Here is an 8,446-nt window from a genome sequence, read left to right as displayed (position 1 = left end):
TATCAAGCCGTTTAGTTTTAAACCTATTCTTGGTAGCTTATGGTTGGTTGACAGTTAAACTGTTAGGATTATGCCTGAGATAATTTACACTCTTAATAATTTACTTTGAATAGGAGGGAAAGGTAAAAGTAATGTCACTTACCACAGACAGTGTCCAAAACGAGACAGTTTCGCGCCGTTCTGGTTTCAATCTTCAGTTAATATTTGTTCCACCGCTCTTCCACATGTAATGGGCCGACAGTCACTTTACAGAATCGGGCCATGTACGTTCCCAGATAGCAAGGTGACATTGATATGATGTTGATTTTCCATCTAAATCATCATTTTGGTTGAGATTGAAATCTCAATGGTAAATCGACATTGAAACAGCATTACAATCCTGACAAAAACCCGACAGTGCAAGAGCATTGATAACAGATGCATTGAAACAACATTGGTTTATAGTTCATATTGTCATAATCGATAGAGCATCGATATAGCGTTCACGAAAAGACATTGAAAAGTTGTGGATTTATGATTGACTGGGAAATCTTGACGTGGTGATTGAAAAGTGGTGGGTTTATAGATGACCGCGAGACGACGTTTAAACTGTTTGTGTTTGCGGGTCGGGAGATCATTGGGAGCAACAGTTCAGTCAGACCAACGGTGTTCAACTCTCTCTCAAGTTCGCCGCTCCTAATGGTAAGCAAGCAGCATTTATTTATCTAACGTTAATGTTTCATTGTGAAATTGTAGGCTACTATAGGCTACATCAAATGTTCACAGTTTATCTGCATCGTACTGTACAGTAACGTTACGACTTACTACAAACAGACTCATGCTTGTTTAACTAAATATTAGGCTAGCTAGCCTACTTTGTTACGACAGATCATCATCATAATGTTATTAACATTACTCGGCAGTCTAGTTTTTAATTAGGCCTAGCAGCTACTTAAGTTCTCTGTAAGTTATTATTCGTATGATTTACATAAAATATTTGCAACGTTACGGTCAAAATGTTAGGCTGAAGATGATGTCCTGGTTAACGTTAACGTGTTTGCTAACTATGCAACTCCGTGAGTCTAACTTAAAAAACGGAGTTATGCTAACACCATCTCCTATATATATATTCTATGATTATTCTTAAGGTTCACTTGTAAGTAGCCATCAGTTTTAGTTGAACACATATCTCTAACCCTGTCTCTTTTTCCCTTCTATTTCTGCCTTCTCACTGCAGCTGGATGGTGGAGGATGACTAGCTGCAACCGGGAGGTTTATGGATGAATGGATGGCAGTGAAGCACAGCACACGTGGATTTCTAAGTGAAGAGTGGATAAATAAATTGCACTTGCCTTTCAGACTGTCCATGGCCTGCCTACGTTTTCAGTAAGTTATTATATTCGTATGATTTACATAAAATATTTACTATCGCTGTCAAAATGTTTCACTTAAGGGCCATCAGTTTCAGTTGAACACATTTCTCTAACACTTGTCACTTTTTTCTTCTATTTCTGCCGTCTCACTGCAGCTGGATGGTGGACGATGACTGCAACCGGGAAGTGTATGGATGCTATACGGAATGGATGGCAGTGAAGCACAGCACACGTGGATTTCTGAATTAAGAGTGGATGAATAAATGCACTTGCTTTTCAAACTGATAAGAAGTTGTCCATGGTTATTTGTGCAAGCTTGTGTAGCCTAAACCAGACATAGCCTACAGCCTATAGCTTCTGGCTAGCCTAATTTATCCTGGCTGTAGATAAAGCAGGATATGAATTTACCAATATTTTGCCTGCTTAATACTGGTTTACTGTGGTTTAATATCAATTGAAATACCATTGAAATCACGTTGATCTTTAGTTGGGCTGTAATTTCAACGTTGTTTCAATATTAATTTTGATTGAAACAGCATTGAAATTCCATTGATTTGTAGTTACACTTTCAACGTTGGTTCAATGATAATAGAGGGTGCAAAATGTTGTAGAATCAACGTTGCAGTGCGATGTTGATTCAATAATTCTAGTGTTGACGAGGTAATGTTGATTTAACGTAGATTCAATGACTAATTGCTATCTGGGTTTAGTTTCCGTCTGCCGTTTACTATTTCAATTTTGCCGCAAACATCAATGCTACTGATCAGTGTCCGTTCTGTAAGTATCGGCCCACACGCTGTATGAGATCCGTCTGCCGAACTCCGGCAGTAGCCCATCAAACCATAATCGGGCCAAGTAAGATGCAAAGTATTCAGCCCAACTACTGCGTGTCAGTGTCGGCCCAGTCAACGGGGGTACAGTGCCTCAGCCGACTGAAACTCCACCGACAGTGGCAGCACTCAGCCAGGATCGGGCCGACAGTGTTTGTTGTTCTTCAGCCGAACTTGCTTCGAACATCGGCAGTAGCCCGTCAAACCACAATCGGGCCAAGTAAGAAACAAAGTAACCAGCCCAACTACTGCATGTCAGTGTCGGCCCATTCAACGGGGGTACAGTGCCTCAGCCGATTGAAGCTCCGCCGACAGTGGCAGCACTCAGCCAGGATCGGGCCGACTGTGTTTGCTGTGCTTCAGCCGATCCGGGTCTCGGCCGACACTGCCGGCACTCAGCCAGAATCGGGCCGACTATGCTTGCTAAGACAATAATGCTCTTCATGAAATGGATCTCACAGGCGGCTGTCTGTTTTTAAATGTAGCCTACTACACCACTTGCGAAATCGGACGTGGCACAGCCTAATTATTAGGCTACTGGATAGCAAATCCATAGACTTTGTTCATCCTATAGCCTATCCTTAAAATGAAAGTGATGACTGGCGAAATTAATCAAACGACGTTTCAATAAACCATTGTTGAAATGAATGAAAATGGTTTTAGAAACCTATAGGCCTATCAGAAGGAAATAGCCTTCAATTCAACCTGAAATAGGCTACTCGAAAGGCAACCTTAGATTAATTCATGAATTCATTAGGCTACGGTTACAAGACCGCATTTTCGTGAATAGGCTATTATTGTCAACGTCAAGGCGAAGACGAAAGAGATGGACAAGATGGACATTTTGGCAACATTTACATGCTAGGAATACTTAGAAATGTGTAGGCCTAAGCTATTTTAAAACGGAGGCTTGTTCATTTTAACCGGCGACGTTCAAGTACGGCGACGTTCAAGTACATATGCCGAATAAAGCCTTTCAAAAGTCGCATCCAGTTGTGGCGCATGTGGTTGAAGCATAGGTATCGTACGCCAGCGACCGGGGTTCGAAACCCAGTCGAAGAACCTCTCCGGAATCCGTCAAAACAAAATGAATCGATTTATTAAAAGTAATGAAAGATTTCCTGTTTTGAGATTCTTTTTATGTTTGCGATGTCTGCTGAAAAGAAAAGTTAATATGTTAATTCGTGGTTCAGCGCGCACTCACACACATTTTTACATTGACATAGTGTCGGGCTCAAGTGTCGTCCTCAGTGCCGCATAGGCTATAGGCTATAATGTAGTGAACTGGTTAGACGAGTGTGGGGGAGGGGGAATGATCGCACAAGACAATAATGCTCTTCATGAAATGGATCTCACAGGCGGCTGTCTGTTTTTAAATGTAGCCTACTACACCACTTGCGAAATCGTACGTGGCACATAGCCTAATTATTAGGCTACTGGATAGCAAATCCATAGACTTTGTTCATCCTATATCCTTGGCGGAGATAATAATTAGGCATATCAAATTAAAAGCACACTACGACAGGTATACTTGTGTGATCACGCAACACAAGAGAGCATTTAGCGATGGGACAGTTGTGAATGAGTGCTTAACACCCTGGAGTCTAAATACCCCCGGGGGATTTGAAAAACTGTTCCAAACACACATCTCAATCTCTGCTTTTATCATATTATAGAGACACCATTAGAAGCCTTTAATCAACTCGTTTTCAAATATATAGCCTATGTTTTAAGAGAATATGGCAATGATAATGGCACTTTCTAAAAACAATAAATTCGTAGGATTTGTCCTCTCACCTGCAGCAGGCCCATTCAAAAGCCCATCCACCTAATTTGCATTTGAAAGAGCCAATCACTAAAGTGACACATTTAGTCTAGCCTACTTTATTAGGTTTTTTTGACCCCTCTAATAAATTGCCTATAGTCCTACTACGATAATGGAGGAAGGGCTGCCTAACTGTTCCCCCTAAGAGTTTTTTCATAAGATAAAATGTTTACTCTAGCCTATTTAAGTTTAGGATTTGGTAGACAAGACAACCTCGGAAAAGTTCTTCAGATAAACAATGTTTTATTGAATTAAAGGAAAGAAAATGTATCGCCAGGGTTTCGGGGCTTGCGAAGGCATTCGTTGATCTTATCGATGCAGTCCTTGCGGCCACTTCTCCCCATCGTAGGAAACTTTCTGCTTAGTGTTGACAAAGGTATTGACGTTGTGTGGCAGTGCTTGCTTGCCCTTCGATCCATCCCAGTTGGTGGTTTTGCACCAGGCTCTAGTGCTCCTTTGTGGTGATGGCTCTGAAGAGCAGGCATCCGTATCTACCAGTGATGCGCGGGCTGATCCAAATCGAGCGGGCGACCGCGGTCACCCGCGGTCACCCGCGGTTATGGGTCAAGAAAAAATATTTTTAATGATATGCGGGTCATGTTTGGTCGGGTCGGTAAAAAAAAAAAATTGTCATTTATATCGTACATAATTGTCTTTAGAAGAAAAAGACATAAGTTGCAGCATTCCCACTGAAACGCGATTCTATCCCCCACATTTTGTCACGAACATGTAGAAATGCACTTGTTGTTTCTGCGTAGACAGACCCTCGGCTACACTTGACATGCAGTTGTGTTCTGTTCTCAGAGCATATGCTTTCTCTGTCTATGATCTGCAGCTTTTATCTCGAACTGCTGGCCTCTACAGAAAGTGGCAGAATCGTCTACTGAGCAGCGAAGTTGCCGATGCAATGCGTGTTTCTCAAGTCTGATAATTTCCAGCAAGATCGAATGGTATTATGGAAAGAAAAATAAACTAAAAGTTTCCCAAATCAGGAAATATTTCTTAATTTAATGTCATCAAGGCATATAGCCTACAATTGGTATGAGCATGCAATATGTGCGTCCTTGCGCAACTTATAGGCCTAGTGGCTCGTTGGAAAGCCCCACGTCTGCTCTTCCCCACGTCGTGCAATAAAGGTTTCATCTCGCTGCAATTTATAATCGCGGAGCAATGGACTTTTGGTCCATTGATGAAGACGTTAATAAAGAGTTTCTTAATAATATTCTATGCCTGCATTTCATGCTTGGGAGAGCTTCAAGGCATTCATGTGAGGAACGGCTGAAACAGAATTTGTATAGGAAAATCCTAGGCTAATTATGTTCAATGTTGAGTCAAACAGCCACATTTTTGGATGAATGCTGACACGGAACAAAAAAAAGGTAGACTAAATGCATGTTTCCCAAATTCTGAGCAATTATAGGCTATATATAATTAGGCAATATAGGCTATATTATTGTTTTACATGCATATGAGATACCAATTTTGCATAGCTCAATGACGCTACGACTAAGTTAGACTAGGCTACTTTTTACAATAAGCGGGTCGGGAAGCGGGTCGGGTCCTGTATTTCAATATTTTTTTTTTGCGGTCCGAGTTGCGGTCGGGTTAGTTGTAAACGGCGGGGCGGGGCGGGGCGTTCAGACACGTACCCGCGCATCACTGGTATCTACCAACGTTGCCGCGACTCTGTTGGTGAATTCGAGCATGTTGTTCTAATCTGGGCCAACAGCAAGCAAAGTCACGTCATCGTGCTGAGAAGGAACTTGAATGCTGTTGTCGAATGTGGCAGAGAATACAGAAGAAGACTTTAACTATTACTTATATATTCTTATGACGAAATGCGAAGAAAAAATACGAGGACTGACCATCTCGCCTCTCCGCGTTTCCCCCAATAGGCCTACCATGGCGACAAAGAAATAAATATGATTTGACATTTTAATGTTTGTAGCGCGCCAGTTTACCCAGTGTGTGTGCATTGAGTAGTTCCTTAAAATACGGAACAAAGAGCGTCCCGTAGGCTATCTGTTCAATACAGAAGAAGAATTTAACTATTACTTATATATTTCTTATAACGAAACGCGAAGAAAAAATACGAGGACTGACCATCTCGCCTCTCCGCGTTTCCCCCAATATCATGGCGACAAAGAGAAATACATATGATTTGACATTTTAATGTTTGTAGCGCGCCAGTTTACCCAGTGTGTGTGCATTGAGTAGTTCCTTAAAATACGGAACAAAGAGCGTCCCGTAGGCTATCTGTTTAATACAGAAGAAGACTTTAACTATTACTTATATATTTCTTATAACGAAACGCGAAGAAAAAATACGAGGACTGACCATCTCGCCTCTCCGCGTTTCCCCCAATATCATGGCGACAAAGAGAAATAAATATGATTTGACATTTTAATGTTTGTAGCGCGCCAGTTTACCCAGTGTGTGTGAATTGAGCAGTTCCTTAAAATACGGAACAAAGAGCGTCCCGTAGGCTATCTGTTTAATACAGAAGAAGACTTTAACTATTACTTATATATTTCTTATAACGAAACGCGAAGAACAAATACGAGGACTGACCATCTCGCCTCTCCGCGTTTCCCCCAATATCATGGCGACAAAGAGAAATAAATATGATTTGACATTTTAATGTTTGTAGCGCGCCAGTTTACCCAGTGTGTGTGCATTGAGTAGTTCCTTAAAATAGCCTACGGAACAAAGAGCGTCCCGTAGGCTATCTGTTTAATACGGAAGAAGACTTTAACTATTACTTATATATTTCTTATAACGCTGGCTGTAGGCGATTTCTATAACCATTTTCATTCATTTCAACAATGGTTCATTGAAGTGTCGTTTGAATAATTTCGCCAGTCATCACCTTCATTTTAATGATTCAGTGAGATTAAGGAGTCGACTATTGACGGATATGCGGTCTTCATCATTAAATGCAGTTGAAACTTTCTGCCACCTGGTGGTTGTTTGGGTACATTGCCTTAGCCTCGAAAAAAATCGGCTTGACGCACTGCGGGATCTCTTCGGGAGTCCCGCGGGAGAAGGTGCATTCTCAAACCGTACCCACTGTATGCAATGCAAAGCTAAATAAACTGTAACTTTAACTAAGTAATAAGCACGCAGTAGCAAGTGTATATGTCGCCTAGTATTGACAACAGACCCCTGAACAGGCTCGGAACCCCAGGACACACACCACAACAGACAGATGCTTAAGATAAAATACAAATCTTTATTAAATACAATTCATAAGATTTTGCCCACATAGGTCTCTAGCAAGGGTTAATAGGCCAACGTTAGTCACAGAGCAGGGTCCAGGATTTTAACACAAGTGAATAGGCCACACAGCAAGCAATGAGACTAGTCTAGTCACACACAGAAATCAAATAGAATACCACAGCAAATATCCTGATTCACACTACACAACCAATTGCACACGTGCACATTAAGGATCCTCAGGCCAATACTCGAAACCCTAGCTGCCCACCCCTCCCAAGCCAGAACCCCTTCGGGTGGAGACAGTCAACACACAATAAGAAATGAATAAGAAAAATGTCCGTTCGGTCGGGTCCCCTCCCGACCGAAATAAAAGAACAAAACAATAAATCAAAAATAAATGTCAGTCTCACCAAACCCCCCTGCACAACACAGGTAGGCAACAATGCAGTTTATCTGTCTTGGTCGTTGCAGCTGAAGGCAGGACTCTTATTTTGACTGGCAGGCAGGCAGCGTTGGCTAGGAAACGACGCCGCTTCCCTGCTGGCGTGATGACGTCACAGTCCTGGAAACCCGGAACCTCCGAACGCAGCTTGAGTCACTGTCGCTGGATCTGTCAAGTAAACAATCCTAATGAGCACTCGATAGCAACTGATAAGAACTCCACGCACACAGGAATAGACATGAAATCACCGTTCCTTTAGATCAGGTTTGAGAACGCAGAATAATCTTTACGACGGCGATCCCCAGTCTTCTCTCGTGGCTATCCCTCTCTGCTGGAGCTTCCTCGGCGTCAGGCTAACGAACCGTAGGAGGAGCGGCACCGGCGGGGCGGCTGGGTCCGTCGTCTGGCCTCGATGGTGGCTCTGTTTCACCTCGTCTCCCGATCACATCCTGGTGAGCCCTTTTATTCCCCAGTCCATTATGAGCTCAGCCAATCTGCACCTCGGCCGTCCACTTCCCCCAAATGCACACACCTGTATGCTGAAAGTAGCAATCTGCCCTGCCTGATTATGAACTCAGGCCAAGCAATGGCAGACAAAAGACTGGCCACTCAACAGTTCATCCCCCCACCACAATACAATGTCCATAGTCTTTGTATCGTTCTATATTGTCCTAATAAAACATGCATAATGATGTAAGAGTGTCTGTCCCCTTATTTACAATCCCCAGCAACACACAAGTACAGCAATATGAGCATAATCAACTAGGCCTACACATTG

At 42.4% G+C, this 8,446-nt stretch overlaps 1 protein-coding gene and 1 long non-coding RNA gene across 2 annotated transcripts in view; one reads left to right on the top strand and one right to left on the bottom strand.

The window, feature by feature from the left end:
* Window positions 1–258, bottom strand: part of LOC134098107 (uncharacterized) — a 1,304-nt gene extending 1,046 nt beyond the window's left edge. Inside the window, exon 1 of the long non-coding RNA XR_009941008.1 lies at window positions 143–258. This is a non-coding gene — a long non-coding RNA (uncharacterized LOC134098107). The remainder of the gene's footprint in view (window positions 1–142) is intronic.
* Window positions 1–8,446, top strand: part of flvcr1 (FLVCR choline and heme transporter 1) — a 213,418-nt gene that overhangs the window by 109,899 nt on the left and 95,073 nt on the right. The window lies entirely within an intron of this gene.

The sequence above is a fragment of the Sardina pilchardus genome, chromosome 12 (genome assembly GCF_963854185.1).
Source record: "Sardina pilchardus chromosome 12, fSarPil1.1, whole genome shotgun sequence".
NCBI lineage: Eukaryota > Metazoa > Chordata > Actinopteri > Clupeiformes > Clupeidae > Sardina > Sardina pilchardus.
This window is presented reverse-complemented; position numbering and strand designations above follow the sequence as displayed.